General features: G+C 45.3%; 1 protein-coding gene across 16 annotated transcripts in view; it reads left to right on the forward strand.

Moving 5' to 3' along the window:
* The window catches only part of FHOD3 (formin homology 2 domain containing 3), a 465,123-nt gene that overhangs the window by 180,615 nt on the left and 267,282 nt on the right, over positions 1 to 17,226 (forward strand). The gene's annotated exons all lie outside the window — the stretch shown is intronic.

The raw sequence follows: 17,226 nt of genomic DNA on the forward strand, positions 1-17,226 counted from the left end.
GCAATGTTGGTCTGTGTGACACCCATCTGGGTTTGTGAACTGGCGCTTAGCAAAGTTAGGCCTAACTCTGCAGAGGCTGGGAGGCAGGGGTCCTATCTTCAGGTGTTGACTGAAACAAACTGAATTCTTCTGGAAGCCTTAAGATTTCTCAGGCATGTCTTTAAGGGGGGGGGGGGGGCTTCAGTCATCCTAGGAATGTGACCTTGAACTGTAGAAACTGTTCAAGGCTTGCTTTCTTTCTTTCTTTCTTTCTTTCTTTTTCTCTTTTCCTTTCTTTTCTTTCTTTCTTTCCTTTCTTTCCTTTCTTTTCTTTTTCTTAGTAGGCTCCATGTCCAATGTGGGGCTTGAACTCATGACTGAGATTAAAAGTTGGATGCTTTACCCACTGAGCCAGCCAGGCATTCCTATTCAAGTCTTTATAGGCCAAGGTTGAGGCCTAGTCAAGAAGGCTCAGAGGAGCTTTGCTAGAGTTTAATCACGCAGAGACCTCTTCCTCAGAAGGCAAGAAATGGAGTTGGTAAAGTGGGAATAACCTGAGGAAAAGGAGACTAGATAGCCATTGAATATTAATCCTTTTTGATTGAATCTTAGTGCGGCAGATGACCAAAGAGGCAATTAAACTTGAAGTCCTTTATTTGTAGAGGAGATAACTGAGATCTAAGGGGTCAAGCGACATGAAAATTGTCAGAATGTATGTATCCTACGTGTGTGTGTGTGTGCTAGGAATGCGCTAGGTGGTATGGGAGGCATAAACATTTGTCCTATAGAAGGACTTCAATATTAGTGAATAATTTGCATTTCTTATACAGAAGCAAGATTTTGGTGATGATCTCAATTAAGGATCATCATGATGCCATGAATTGCCTCCATGTACCTCTCCCACCCCCAACTTTCCTCCTTTGACCTGTCTTTCCAGTTGACTGCCCAGTTAGGCTGTGCTGAGGTTGCCCCCATGAGTCTTCCCAGCTGCAGCTGCAGGGGGCTGGCTCAGGAACAAATGAGCCTTTCCTCAGGACCAGTCAGCCAGATCTAGGCAGCAGTAGCTGTTGCAACTATCACACTCAACCAAATTGCTAAAACTTCCTAAATGATGAAGAGAAACAAGTAAATTATGCATATCTAGGTTTAGGCAAATGGGTATTTTTCAAATCAGTCTGCTTCCATGCAGGGGCACCTTGATGGCTCAGAGAGAGATGGCTTTTCTATGAGCCTCAGACATTGTGGGTCTGCTGGCCAGAGCCTTCTCTTCCCCAGTGCTGCTCTAGACATCCTGAGCCTTTATAGCCTGTGCCACTCTTTGCGTACCACTTCCAATTTGGTGTGTTCTAATGCCACCTAACCAGGACCACTAAAACTGCAGACAAAATTTGATTTAATTCTGTAGAGGAATATTTGCACACACGCACAGAGATGTCCAGTGTCTATCAAAGGCTTCTATGGTGGAAACTAGGGGTAGCTGAAATGTCCATCCAGAAGAGGAAATGCAACTTAATTACAGTTCTTTTGTCCTGGGAACACGAAGCATAAGGCTCTTGCCTGTGGCTTCAAGGACATTATTACTATTGACAACTATTTAAGTTATTCAAAGGCCTTTTCCACTTGAATGGTTTTTAACCTTTATTCTGGAAGTTCGCAGTTTCTGCTAGACTCTAGAAAAGTGGGAGAGTGACGCTAATCCTCTGCTCACTGTTATGATGAGATGTTATATACAAAATAAACTGTAGCAGTCAAATAGCATTTGGTCCTTGATTTATATTTTTGTAGCAACCTGGTTCAGTAGAATAGACCAGCTTCAGTATCAGTGAATAATTTGCCTTTCCTATGTGTAAGCAGTATTAGTTTTCTCAATTAAGGTTCATCACAATGTTATGAATTGCCTCCATTTACCGACTCTGCTCTGGGATTCCATAGTTTTTCCAAAACCGAAAGGTAGGATTCTAGCATTTTTCCTCTCCAGTCTTGACTCCTTCCTTCCTCATGGCATTAAAAGAGCATTCAAGACTTCTCTGGAAACTCAAGCCATTTCAAAACCTAGTTTTCTTGTGCTGTGTTGGGCTGGAAGCATCAGGAGTCTTTCTGCTTTTGAAGAGTGTAACTCCTTTTGTTAAGGCTTTTAAAGCATTCGGTAGCTGGTGTTGGAAATGAACCTTAATTTCCCTTAGCTTTTTTCTTTCACTGAAAGAGAAAAGCAACTGGATGGAAGGAAGGAGGGGAGTGGTGGAAAATCATTGTTGCATTCTGTGTTTGCTGTCCACTTCTCTTTTCTTAGTAAATTGCCTCAGGAATTTCTGCAGTCAGCTGTAATCTACTCTTGAAAGGCCTCCTTTTTGGACCAAGCTCTTCAAGTGAGCCAAAACTCTCTAGGGCCACAGAATTTCAGAGAAGACAATGAAAAGAAAGAGAGTATTAACATGTGGTCCTGCTATTGAGATTGTAAAATTTCCTTATGTTGTTGTAAAGACGGCTGGGAGAAAGGTGGAAAACTCTGCTTTTGGGGAGGCAGTGTTCACCACCCTCCCTTAGCCCTTCTCTTTACCCTCTGTTCCCCCAAGTTGGTTGTCACAGGTTTTATATGTGGTTCTAAAAATGGGAGGGGGCACTTGTGTCCCACTGGTACCATGGACAGATACCGAACTGATATTTTTTGTTGATATTTTGAATTAGCACCTCACTTCAAAAGTAACCTAAAATGCAAATAATTAAGATGTGGCTTTTATTCTTCTTAAGCCAGTTAATTATGGAAAATAATGTTGGGAATACATTAAATGCAATAGAAACCACCAAAGACAAAAGTATTTTTATATGACAGCTGGCATTTTAAAGTACAATTCTTTCCCATCCTACCCATGAAAGGAAAAAATCTCTACACTACCAAATCAGAGGCAGGCTTTCTGAACCTGCAACTTCTGCTATTGATCTAGTTGAGAGTGAGAACAAATTAATTAATGTTTCCTTAATTCTGAACAATGACAGGAAGGCAGCTTGCCACTATTTTACATCAGGGTCTGGGTTGGAGTTTTAAGGAATTAAGCAGAAGGTGGGTGTGTCTGACACTTAAAGATCCTGAAAGCTATTCCTAGCTCTCAGAAATTGTAAAAAAGAAGAGGGTGGGAACAAACTTCAAACACTCTATTCATAAGATCTGAGGAAGAGGGAGGGGAGGGAAGGTACTGATTCTTTCATTCACTCCACAAAAATGTATTCTGTGCCTATTATGTGTCACTCACTTTTGAAGGTTCTGGGGCTAGAGCAATGCATGAAGCGGGCAAAAACCTCTGCTCTTGTGGAGCTGACACTCCAATAGGGAAGCAGACAGTAAGCAAGCTAAGTAAGTAAAATACAGACAGTGAGTGGTTCTGAACTGTGTATATTTGGGTGCATGTTGGTGATTTAATAAAGAGTAGCCAGGAAAGCTCTCACCCAGAAGGGGATGTGTTCTTAAGGGTCTGAAGATGTGGGACCATGAATCAAATGGAGACTAGGGGGAAAGATAGGACACCACTGCATGCCCCAGGTGAGGGAAGATTGCTTAGGCCAGGGGTATGGAAAGGCAGTCATAAGAAAGGGTTGGATGGAGTCCCTTGCCAGATGAGATTGGGAGGGTAGGAGGGAGAAGCAGAAAGGCTGGCCACAGCACTCTAGGCTGAGCATCAGGAGCAGGCTCCTGGTTCCTCTTGTGGTCTCTGAAGCAGTCACCTAAGACCTTCAGTTTGCCCTGTTTTATACTTTGTGGAATTGGTTTTACACTAGTTTATTAAGCTCCTTGGGAGCAAACCTATTTAATCTTTCCATCATAACTCACGGAGTCTAGTAAATGTTGATTTGAACTGAATTGGATAATCCAAGATCAGCACTTTAGGGACAGAACATTGTAGAATACCTTACAGGTTCAAAATCCCTGACTCACCTGTAGTAAGAATGATAGCCGAGGGCCATATGATGGTCTCTTGTCTTGAGCCAACCAGATGCATTCATGCCCTAGGAAAAGATGTATGGACTTAGAATGTGGGGAAGAGGGGCAGAGCCTCATTCTTAATGCAGCCCCAGGCTCCTTGTCCTCGCTCCAGAGCAACCTGGGAGGAATGCGCTTTGGGAGGGAAGGATTGGAAGATTTTGGGGTTTTGCCAGGTAGTGACTTCTGGTTGGAAGGCCAGTCACTGCAGATGACCCACGGTTTTTAGCATGTCCCAAGCCCAGGCCAAGGCAGCAGGGCAGTGTGGCTTATGGAGAGGCAGGAGCAGTCTGGGGCAGCACTGCCAAACATGAACAGAGCTCCCAGTGGAATCAGGCTCAGCTCCATGCTCCACTCAGCCAGCCAACCGGTGTCTCTGGAACTGAAGAAGGAAAGGACGAGTTGTAGCCAGTTCACACCTGCTCTCAACATTTCTAGCTTGTCAGTGTCTGGTGTTTTGCTACAGGAGAGTTAATCTATTTGTTGCATGTGAAAATCATATATGTATGAGAAGCAGCTACCCTCCACTGGCTCATTTTGTTCTATCTCCAGGTGGAAAGATCATAATGCTAGTAAAGTACATTACCAGGTATTTTCACAGCAGCAGGGTGGGTTTTTATTCTCATTCTTCTGATGGAGGACTGGCTTGAAGATGAACTGCAGTTCAAGGATGGAGTTGCCAGCGTGGTCTGTCTAGCCAGTGACCTGTCCCGGACTACCACACACGGCGCAGTTGGAGAAGTATTTTATCCTCTCCCATGCTGGTTAATGAGCTCTGGGGAGCGGGTTTAGACAGCAGGATTAGAAGCACCTGTAGTGACTACACTTTCTATGGATTCCTTCAAATTCTAACTAGTCTCCCCTGGTGGGTGGCCTCTCCTTCAGGGTCCTCAGGTGGTAACTAAATGCCCCACAGTTAGTGGTTCTCCCAGTGTGGTCCTGGGACCTGTGAGTTTGGTATAAATGCAGAAAACTGGGCTCACCCCAGATTTACTGAACCCAGATCTGCAGCTGGCAAACTCCCTAGGAGGTTTCTGTGCACATTCCAGCAAGAGGAGATAAAAGGTAATGTGCCTCAACTTTCTGCTGGACTGTTGTAAAGGAAACCCTGTCATGTGACCATCTCCACGGTGGATGATTCCTACTCATGAGGGCTCCTCTCATCTGGGCAGCTAGTGCCTCCCTTCTTTCTGTTGCTGGTCTCTCAACACCGTTTTTTCTGTTCACGTGTCCAGTTCTTTGAATATATGTCACAGAAAATGTGTAGTGTGAATTTCTGATTTGCTTTGCAACTAGAGATAGGATGTGGCTGTGCACCTTCTGTGTCCCTCATATGCCACATATAGGACTGGCCAGGGCAGAGTTGCTCTTTAAATTCTTCCTTAATTTGCACTTTTAGCACCTCCCTGACTTAAGGCTGACTTGGCTTAAGTTTAAATATCCTGTAAATGCAGGCATTAACTGGTGAGATAAGGCTAAAATCTGGTGGTCTTAGATCCTGAAGAGAATATATGAAACAGGCTACCTCAGAATTTTCAGTCTAGCAGAAAATGTAACAAATCTCTGCTTCCTTGCCCCATAAAGCAACAGTTTGGGTGCTTGGTTTTGTTCTATTGGCACCTTCATTTGCAGTCAGTGTTTGAGGGAGCTTCTAAGTGTGGTTTCCTGATGGATACTCATGTCTCTATCCTGAGGAAAGAGCTCCAGCCCCTCGGGGGGTGTGGTGAAGGCTGGGGCCCTGCTGTCCGACCACAACGATTACTGAGGACATTTTCCATGCCTGTGGTTCTGGTCTGTGTGGAGTAAGGGCAGAGCCCAAGGAAGAACCCACTGGGGGGCACCCAGTGGAGCCACTCTCACCAACTTCTCGTTCTTGGTTCTGTCACTCTAAGTGCCACCCACCCTCAGTGGTTGCCACCAAGGTAATGGTTCACACAGAGGGCGTGGCTGAGGCAGCCCCATACCCTTTTAACACTAACTTGAGTTTCTATTCCTGGAAACACGTCTGCCCTTGGGAGGGAATGCGGGCTGCCATCTGTGCCTGAAGGGAGTACATATGGAGTTTGACCATTGGTGGGGGGGTGGGTTATAGGTCAGATCAAATCAAGGAGAATGCCATCTCTTGCAAAGGTATTCAAAGGTCCTCTTCACCACCAATGTGCCCTGTCTGTTGTCATGTACCATTCAGAAGTTTACTCATTTCCCTGTCTGAAATAATCCAACCAGGGGTAGGTCTGCCCAATTCATGGTGATGTGATGACTGCACTGTGGGCTCAGAAGAACGTGCCTTTTTGTTTGTCATCTTTTGTCAGTGGCCTGTGGTTCTGACTCTCTTTTACAGGCTCCCTTGGCTCAGCCTCCAGTGTGAATTAATGGAGAAGGCACTGGAAGGGTGAGAGCTTGCCTGCAGAGCCGATCATGGTCCAAAACCTGTGGGAAGTCTGCTCTTTAGCTGCTCCCAGCCCTCGCTCCCCACCAGTACTAGTACTGTCTAGTCCTTTTCTTTGCACTGACTGAGGTGGACCAGTGTAGAGCTGTGGCTCCTGAGGAAGAGACCTGGAGGGGAGAGGAAGTCAGAGTCAGCCAGATGTGATAAGTGGGCCTTATTAGGCAGGTGGGGAAAGCACTGTTGGAGTGCTTTAACTTTCTAACAAAGGACACCACTGTGGTAAGATCCCATCCACATTCAGTGAACCTAAAACTTAGCGCAAAGCCTGGTGGTACATAATGGGTGATAGTGTTGGTTGGGTGAATATCAAAAAAGTCACTCAGTCAACTTACCGTGAGTGTGATTGATGATTATTCCAGGAGCCAGCCTGTGTCTAATCCAGAATAACAATCCTGCCCATTTATGGCTCCTCTCCATGGTGTCAGAGGACACCTAAAGGTTACCAGGTGCTCTCACTTCTGGGGGTTGTGCTCTCATCCTGGAAATCTGTGCCTGCCTTTATTTGCCTGGATAACTCTGACCCCAGAATTTGCCTGAGGTCTTAGGCTTCTGGAAGCCTCTCTGAACCCCCAAATTTACTGAACTCTTCCTTACCCCACCCTAAGCCCTCCTCTGTTTCATCATATCCACCTTAGACTGAACTTATCTGTTAGTAAATCTGTCCCATTAAACTCTAAGTTCCTTATGGGAACCATCTTTTGTACATCTTTGAGACTGGGATGCAATGCTTCTTCCTGCTAGAGTAACTGTCTACGAGTAACTCAGAGGCCACAGCCCTTACTTTCTATGTGATGTCCCTCTGTAGTTCGTGATCCCATGGGAGAAGTTAGAGCTTGGCAATTTCATTAAGAAATACTGGTGACATATTAGGGTCAGAAAGACTGACTCACTCCACTGAGGCTTCGATCTCTAGGCTTTCTGGTCCTCTTCTCTGCAATGGGAGTCAACCTGGAACTTGAAGCTATGTGCGTGATGCTTCCTAATTATGTTCTCAGCTGTGTTAGACTCTCCTAGCTGTTGGTGCTCCAGTCATTTATGGGCCCTTGGCCCAGCCCTCCTTGGCACAGCTTGGAAATAAACACAGAGGGAAAGTGTCAGGAGGTCAGGGAGGATTGGGATGCGGTTTGTCCTTTTGATGTGTTAGAGACCTTCAGTTCAGACGTGAATTTGTTATAAGACAAAATGAATATTTAAGGTTTGCTGCTACACTTAATTGTAAAAAATGCTGTGGTCCTCCCAAGCCTCACCCCTTGGTTAGTGAAGAAACCCTTACCAAAACAGTTGTAAAAACTCAATCTTTGGCACTTTTTTTTTTTTTTTTTTTTGCCTTATAGGATGCTTGCCATAGATTAATAGCTTTCCATCTTAAAGAAGTCTTAAAGGAAGATCCTGGCCCCATGGGGTGGGTCAGGTGAACTATAGAGTGTTGCCACTCTGCTCTGTGACATGATTGATGCCAGATTGTTCCCTTTTGACCTCAGCTAATGATCCTTATCTTTTCTCTAGGGATTAGACATCCACTTCTTTCCCTCAAAATGTTTAGGGCTGGGTGGTGAACATTTTCCCTGTCAAGAGCCATTGACCCAGGAAGGAAGAGGCCGTCTCTTTGGGGCAGTCATGGTAGTTGGAGAGGCACCCCCAGGGCCCAACCAGGGCTGTCTGAGCTCGGGCGACCTTCTCAGCACAGAGTTAAGAGGGACCTGACAGATGACAGGAGGTGCCTTGCCAGCCCTTCACTACAGAGTCTGGTATTTTTTAGAAATGTCGTTGAAGGCTTTGGGGTCAGAGAGAAGGAAAAGTAGTTTTTATTGAGCACTATAATGTGCCAGGTGCTTTGCTAACATGATTGTGTTTATCACATCACATCACATCAAAATGTCGGGATGTGTCCTAAAACTGTTTTATTTATAAGAAAAGCAAGGCACAGAGAAGAATCCCTTCTGAAATGCAAACATCAACTTAGAAGTTTGGATGGTGGTATTATCCAAGGCTACAGCAGAATAGCGTGTCCTTTTTTTTTTTTATAGTTATTGGATTTTATTGGCTAATTCGATTTCAAGGCAAAAGAGGTATTATATTTTATTTTAATTTTTTAATTATTGTTTTTAACGAGGCTCCATAACCAGTGTGGAGCCTAATGTGGGGCTTGGACTCATGACTCTGAGATCAAGACCTGGTTTGAGATCAAGAGTCAGTTGCCCAACCGACTGAGCCACCAGGTGCCCTATAACATTTTATTTTTAAGGTACTCTAGGACAAGCAAAGATGATTTTTTTTAATGAAAATATCAAATAGCAATCCTGTGTGAAAGATCACTCTTATTGTCCTTTACCCTTGGGACTTGGCATACAACGTCTCCTCTAGCCAAAAGGCATAGAGGGAAATGGCCATGTTTCTGGATTCCATTTTGTAATGTGCACGACAAAAGGCTATTGTGACTGGCCATCTCCTGGGAAAATTTTCCACTAAGGAAAGGATAAAAAATAGAGATTTGGGAAGGAGAGAGGGTGTTATAAGAGAAAAAAGAGGGTGTTAATAAGAGAAAAAAGGTATAGCTTGAGTAATAGTTAGCAAGTCCCATGTGGGACAAACCATAGCGGTGCACAGTCCTGAGCAAGGAGCTTGCCAACTGGCAGGGCAGGAGAGGGCAGGTGAAGTGGACACAGTGCCCCAGGGGTGGGCAGGAATGGAGGTCAGGGGTCGGGGGGGCAGGTTTGGTGAGCCAAAGCTGGGGAGAAAGGGAGTACTTTGCAGAGGCCAAAGGCTAGGACAGTCCTGGCTACAATCTGTCCTGGGTAGGAGGGCTGAGGTGCTGGTGGGATGGGTGTGTGGTTTCTGGCCCTTGTGGCTGGATGGTTCTTTTCTCCTAAGTTTTCTCCTTGGAGAGGAAAGTAGGGTTGGGTTTGACACCCTGATTCAGAGGGATAGTCTCCTGTGGACAACATCTGGGATTCTGGATGCTTCCAGGAAAGCAAAGCAGAGCTTATTTATTAGGCAACCTCCCTGCCCTTTGTGCCCTGCCAGTAGGGGGTGAGCAGGGTGCACTGCAGGGCAGCGATGCCATTGTGCCATAGCCAGCTCAGGAAGCGAAACACCCTCCACTCAAGCAAAACCAACCTAGCACTGTGGTTTCCTGGTTGTTATTAAAAGAGAACTAGAAAGACAAATAAACATAATTTTGAAAACAACCTACATCTAAATGTTTTAGCTGAATTCTAAAAGAAAGGGAATGATACAAGCCTATAAATAAAATATGTAGAGGTTCTCTAGTTTCCTAATGAGGGGAGAAGAGAACAAAGAAGAAACTGGAGCAAGAAGAGAAGAGGGCAGGGAGCCTAGCCATTTATAGGGTGGAAAGGCAGAGGTGTAGACAGAGACCCAGGGGTTCTGAAGTGACAGGTTCCCATCACCTGTTTTTCAGGCCACTGTTTGCCTCGGGGTGTTTTTATTGCTTTTCAGATGCAAATGATCTGATCACCACAGGGTCAGCAGCCTATTTAAAGGGCCACTGTCCAAGTGCTGACCCCTCTTGGCATGGGAACAGGGGTTCTGTGGGTTGGGTGACTGGTTCAGCTTCTCCAAGGGGAGGTGGTAGGCCTGGATGTCTCTGTGGTTTCTTCTGTCTCTACCATTCTTTGATCCTGGGGAGAAATTCTCCCCAGAATCCCAGTGTATGAAGTGGCCTGCAGTAGCCGATCTGGTCCCTGCCAGGGACACTTCTGTTAAAGTGAAGATGGCAATAAACAGATGTGCACTTCACTGGGGCCCAAAGCTGAGCAGCTCCCTAAAATTCAGAGGGAGAAACAGTTGCCTCCCAATGAAGTCCAGTTTCATTCTACCTTCCTCAGTGGCCATGAAGGGGGGGTGGCCTGGTGACTTTTAAGGTAACAAGCTGGAAAGCACGTGTTGTTGAGCGGGGTTCAGGTAGGGGGCCAAGGTGGACAAGCAACCCAGCACATGAGTTCTGGATTTTAAGCCTGGTTGGTGTGGCTTCCTTCGTCAGCAGCTGTTAGAAGCTGTTTGGCACTTGAAGGGGGGCCTATGTGACAGGTGAATACTAGGAGTTCACAGAAGGTTTGGGAGGTGAAGGAGAGTGTCTTCAGGGAGGGATAACTGGCACACAGTGGTGAGGTGGAGAAAGTAGGAAAACCATATTCCAGGCTGGGGCATGTGGCCCCTTCTGACCCTAGAGACTTTGGGATGGTATTCAGCTGTCCTAGGGGGTCCATGTCAGGGCAGAGGCACTGCTTGCAGGCTGCAGTTGCTGGAGTGTCCCATGTCTTGGGGAGTGGCCTCCCCACAAACCCCCTGGGCCAGCTGAAGATCTGGGGGTCCTTCGCCCATCTCACCCCACGTTCAGCTCTATTCCTAAGTCACTCCCAAATCAACCCCTCCTTGCCATCCCCACTGTTTTTATCCCGACCTACCATCCCTTGCTCAGGTGACTCCAGAGGCTTCCTACTTGGTTTCCTGCTCCTACCCACCTCTGTTCTAGGTCCTTGGCGCTGGCTGGCCGTCCTGGCAGTGAGCTTGCTAGAACCCTGTGTCCTTAGATTCTTCCCTGCTTGCAAGCCCTCTAGCACCCTCTGTCACTGCCTGAGAGAGACATGGAGTTGAAACTTCTCAGTGTGGCAATGTGAGAGCCTGCATGCAAGGACTCCCCAGTGTCCCCAGCCTCAGGCTGTCACTGCCACAACCTGCTGAAGTGCTAGCCACGCTGAAGTGGTTGCGGCTCTGTGAACCTGGTGCTTCCCTCGGCAGCATCCAGGCTGTACACCTGCTCTTTTCTTGTCCTCGGGCTCCCCTCTGCACCTCTCTTCTCAAAGTGGCTCATTTTTATTTACCCTTGAAGTTTGTTCCAATATCACCTCTTCTGGATCTCTGCTGCCCAACTTCTGGTGCACAGGTGTCACCTATCCTTCCTTGGTGGCCCCTTAGTGCTGTAGTCACCTTCTCACATAGCTTAGGCACTATGTGGGGGTGTGTCTGTCTCCCTCTCTCAACTCTGGATGACTGAGACAGTCTTCCTTTACATCTGCTTAGTAGAGAATCAGTAAAGATTTGTATAAGGATGATGCAACATAAATATTTAAACTGATGGTACTCCAAGGGACTTTGGGTTTAAATAAGTTGATCTTTAGCACTTTTTTTTTTTTCCTCAAGACTCATGACCTCACCATCATTCCCATGTAGCCTCTTCATCTTCAGGCAGAATGGGTTGCCTCCCAAATGGTTGACAAATGGTTGGGGTGGCAGGAGGTTGCCCTCATGAGTCCCTACTCCCCATCATCTCACAGGTACGTCTCCTAGCCAACCTCCAAAACAAAAGCCCTTGCTTTTATGGGTGTGTGATTTCTCTCTGAATTAACATAATGACATGAATGTCATGGTTAGGATGTGAATTTCAGTGGCCCACTTGATTTTTTAAAAAAGATTTTATTTATTTGACAGAGAAAACACAGCAGGGGGTGGGGCACAAGGAAAGGGAGAAGCAGACTCCCTGCTGAGCAGGGAACCCACCATGGGGCTCTATCCCAGGACCCTGGGATGATGACCTGAGTCAAAGGCAGATGCTTAACCGACTGAGCCACCCAGCTGCCCCTGGCCCATTTGATTTTTATTGTACAAGCAGAACATAATAGTTTCCATTTCTACTAGTCATTTTCAGTTACTCTCTCCCACCTCTTATGGTCTCTGATTCCAGTGCCGAGGCCAGCAACTCAGTAACTCTCTGGTCTTAGTTTCTTTACCTATAAAAATGAAGATGCTGGGTTAGATCAGGCTTCTCGCCCGGGGTCTGTAGAATGGTGCCAGAGGCACACAGGTTGTACCTATACCCTCTGATGTTAAGTTATATACAGGTCATCAAAAATGTTATCAATGAACCTATGACTCTAAAAAACTTAAATGTTGCTGAGGAAAACGTGATTTCTAAAATCTGACCTGTAGTTTTTTCACTGAAAAATTTTCTTCCATGCCACTTTGTTTTTTTTTCTTTAAAATATTAATGTGTAATAATGAAGCTACAGTTGCAGGTTGAGGTGGGTTGTATTTGCTGGTCATCAGTGTGTCCGTGGCACATTCAAATTCATGGGAAGAATGTCCAGAGTAGAATTCTCTTGACTCCGTGCTGACAAGAAGAACGTGGGACTGCAGACTTCCTGGCTGGGGAGCAGGGTGATTTCTGCAGGTGGTCTTTTGTCCCTTTTCAGAGTCACTCTTCACCAGCTCTCTCTGATGGGTGAGTCTGAAGAGCAAACGTCATGCAGCTAATGCCTGGCAGACGAGCAGCTCATTTCTTTTTGCTCCATCTGAAAAAATGATGACGGTTGCATTCTCTGTGGCTGGTGCCAACAGATTCTTAAACGTAGGTGTGGACATTTTGTCTCTGAATAAATCTCCTCTCTCAGTGTGATGTCTTTTGTAGCAGCCCAAGGGTAAAAGGAAGGTTATTGTTGCCTACACGCAGAGAGGGGTCTCTCGGGTCCTGGTCCAAGTGTTTGCCCAGGGCACTTGGTTAATATGTTTGGCACTTGGTGAGAGAAGGGTGTGCTGAAATTATTAGCCTTTAAGTCAGTGATTTATTTGGGTCTGAAGCATGATGTTCTAGATGTATCTTTCACTCTCCCACGTCCCTTGTCACACTCACAGATGTCCTGGGTTCCTCCCCTCTACGTTCTTTCACTAATGTAAATTGGTTCTTATTTTCCCACAGATTTCCTCCTGACGTTCTGGTCTGCTTTCCGCACACAATGTTTTTCTTCCGTGTGTTCTTGGCTGAGCAGGAAACACAGGACCTCTGTGGCTGTGCCTTTCAGCACTGATGTGGGCAGGCCGTGCAGGTTTCCTTCTTGATGATGAAACAGGAATGGTCCTGAATGGCCTTTAATCAATTTGCCCTCTGCTCATTATTATAGGCTGGTTTAAAGTATAACACATTAATTATATCTCTTAAAAGAACATGTTTCATTTTAAAAGGCAAGAACCATGGACAGAAAAGATGGGGGCGGTTATAAAGACCATAACAAATGATGTTCTGGTCCTGCCTCCTTTCCCCACCAATTGTAGGCTCCTATGGCCTTTCACTCAAAAGCTAGTGTTATACATTTGACTGCGCCCTGGGCAGATCCAGTTTGGGAGGAGGTATGAGCATACATACATACATACATTCATTTATTGGCCAACTGCAGGCTGTGCTTGACCCTAATAGGAATGGATGCATAATTGTCCCACCATAGCGTCCCCAGCTTCTGTAACTGGCACTTCCTCCTCCATGGCACCTTCTGCCACCTGAGCTCTCAAGAGCTACTGTTCACCCTTGGGGCTGTGCTGGTGGGAGGTGGGTTCCTCTTTGAGTACCTCTCACCTGGCCGTCTCCAGGCTTTGGGAGAATGACAAATCTTCTGGACTCCAACCTGAGCCCAGCCTTGCCTTTTACACCTAGGATTCAGCTTTGCGTTGAGATGTTGTGGGTTTTTTTCCCCCTTTTTTTGAATTTGCCAGGAAGGGATCCACATTTCACTTCTTAGTCACACAGGCATCTTTTCCTCCAGTGCTCTGGCTTAGGACTCTTACACTGAGTCTGGGGCAGCAGGATCTGTCTTTTTCTGCACCATCCCCCCAGTAGAGGCTGCATGCTCCTTGCATGTGTTTACATCGTAGGTGGACAAAGAGGAAAAGGGAGAGCCTCTGTGAGTTCCTTTGCATATGGGAGAAGCCTCTGGAGCTGCCCACTTGCTGGCATAGGGTGGGCTGGGCCTCTCTTCCTGCTCATTTGATGCCTTCTTTCTTCTGCATTGCCTGATTTTCAGGCAATAGGGACATACGGAATTCCCTCCTTTGGGACTCAGAAACCATTAGAACAGACTGCACAGTGTGTTGGGTATATTTGGGGAGTCAGAAGACCCCCCAAGCTCTGCTTCATCATCCACAGGCTGAAGCACAATGTGCACCTGGATTTGCACACATGCAGACCCACACAGAGAGCAGGGGCTGCAGATACTTGAGGGCAGAACAAGGAACCCCGTGGGGCTCAGTCATCCTTCCCTAAGGAAGCCTTACATGTACTCCGTAACCCAGAACTGAGAATCACACTAGAACTCTGCATAGACAGGCTTCTTCTAAAGGAGTAGTGATTATTGTTCAATAGGAAATGTATCCATGAGCTGTGTCCAGCATCCACTCAGGAAGCTGCCAGGCCAGCCCTATTGCTAGGTGAGCCCTTCATAGTCTCGTCTAACCCAAAGGGGAGGCCTGAGCCTTGGTGAGCCTGACTTTCTGTATGGTGAGGACTGGATGTGCTACAAATAGAACGCTCATTTTCTTGAACCCCAGAGTGGCCCCAGCAGTGAAAGCTCCAGACCACGCCTCCCATGGCATGGTTAGCCCTGTAGCAAGGAAGCTGGGGCTTGGGCTGTAGGAAGGAGGGTTTCTCCTCTATCAACAGGAACCATGCCTCCCAAAATGACAAATTATGCAGGCAGAACTCATTTTATTGCACTTGATTGCACTTTGCAGATACTGCATTTTTTACAAATTGGAGTTTTATGGCAATCCTATGTCAAGCGGGTCTAATGGTGCTATTTTTCCAAAGGCATTTGCTCACTCATATCCCTATCATATTTTGGTAATTCTCACAATATTTCAAGCTTCTACATTATTATATTTGTTATGGTGATTTGTGATCAGAGATTATAACTCACTGAAAGCTCAGATGGTTAGCATTTTTTAGCAATAAAATACTTTTTAATTAAGATACATATGTTGTTTTTTTAGACCTAGTTCTATTGCACACTTAGTAGATTATAGTGTCAATATAACTTTTCTATGCACTGGAAAACCAAAAAAATTCATTTGACTTGCTTTATTGTGATATTTACCTTATTGCATTGGTCTGGAAGCAAACTTGGAAAATCTCCAGAGCATACCTGTATGTTATATACAAGGGTACTTGGTTCCTAATCCTTTCTGTCCTCTAGGTAAACAGCAGTGCCTCCTAAAATGTAAGTGAAGAACCAGAAGAACAGGTCAGGTTGGGCAAAGAGGCTATTTGGTACTAGTGTATTTTATTTTATTTTTTTATTTTTTTATTTTTTTTTTAAATTAATTTTTATTGGTGTTCAATTTACCAACATACAGAAAAACACCCAGTGCTCATCCCGTCAAGTGTCCACCTCAGTGCCCGTCACCCATTCCCCTCCAACACCCGCCCTCCTCCCCCCTTCCACCACCCCTAGTTCGTTTCCCCGAGTTAGGAGTCTTTATGTTCTGTCTCCCTTCCTGATATTTCCCAACATTTCTTCTCCCTTCCTTTATATTCCCTTTCACTATTATTTATATTCCCCAAATGAATGAGAACATACACTGCTTGTCCTTCTCCGATTGACTTATTTCACTCAGCATAATACCCTCCAGTTCCATCCACGTTGAAGCAAATGGTGGGTATTTGTCGTTTCTAATCGCTGAGTAATATTCCATTGTATACATAAACCACATCTTCTTTATCCATTCATCTTTCGATGGACACCGAGGCTCCTTCCACAGTTTGGCTATTGTGGCCATTGCTGATAGAAACATCGGGGTGCAGGTGTCCCGACGTTTCGTTGCATCTGAATCTTTGGGGTAAATCCCCAACAGTGCAATTGCTGGGTCGTAGGGCAGGTCTATTTTTAACTCTTTGAGGAACCTCCACACAGTTTTCCAGAGTGGCTGCACCAGTTCACATTCCCACCAACAGTGTAAGAGGGTTCCCTTTTCTCCGCATCCTCTCCAACATTTGTTGTTTCCTGCCTTGTTAATTTCCCCCATTCTCACTGGTGTGAGGTGGTATCTCATTGTGGTTTTGATTTGTATTTCCCTGATGGCAAGTGATGCAGAGCATTTTCTCATGTGCATGTTGGCCATGTCCATGTCTTCCTCTGTGAGATTTCTCTTCATGTCTTTTGCCCATTTCATGATTGGATTGTTTGTTTCTTTGGTGTTGAGTTTAATAAGTTCTTTATAGATTTTGGAAACTAGCCCTTTATCTGATATGTCGTTTGCAAATATCCTCTCCCATTCTGTAGGTTGTCTTTTAGTTTTTTTGACTGTATCCTTTGCTGTGCAAAAGCTTCTTATCTTGATGAAGTCCCAATAGTTCATTTTTGCTTTTGTTTCTTTTGCCTTTGTGGATGTATCTTGCAAGAAGTTACTGTGGCCGAGTTCAAAAAGGGTGTTGCCTGTGTTCTCCTCTAGGATTTTGATGGACTCTTGTCTCACATTTAGATCTCTCATCCATTTTGAGTTTATCTTTGTGTATGGTGAAAGAGAGTGGTCCAGTTTCATTCTTCTGCATGTGGATGTCCAATTTTCCCAACACCATTTATTGAAGAGACTGTCTTTCTTCCAATGGATAGTCTTTCCTCCTTTATCGAATATTAGATGACCATACATTTCAGGGTCCACTTCTGGGTTCTCTGTTCTGTTCCATTGATCTATGTGTCTATTTTTGTGCCAGGTACTAGTGTATTTTAAAAATAGGTAGCGATTCTGAGTTTTAATTGAGCACTGTGATTTCATTTTATACCATGACCTTGGTTCTTTTAGAAAGATAATATTATTGATCTTATTAAAAAAAATCAGTACTTCAAGGGCACCTTGGTGGCTCCATTGGCTGAATATCTCGCTCTTGATTTTGGCTCAGGTCATGATCTCAGGGTTGTGAGATCAAGCCTCACATAGGTCTCCCCACTCAGCAGGGAGTCTTCTTGAGATTATCTCTATCTCTGTTCCTTCTCCCTCAGCTCTGTGCTCTCTCTCTCTCTCTCAAATAAATGAATCTTTTAAA

This window comes from Vulpes vulpes, chromosome 13, assembly GCF_048418805.1.
Source record: "Vulpes vulpes isolate BD-2025 chromosome 13, VulVul3, whole genome shotgun sequence".
Taxonomy (NCBI): domain Eukaryota; kingdom Metazoa; phylum Chordata; class Mammalia; order Carnivora; family Canidae; genus Vulpes; species Vulpes vulpes.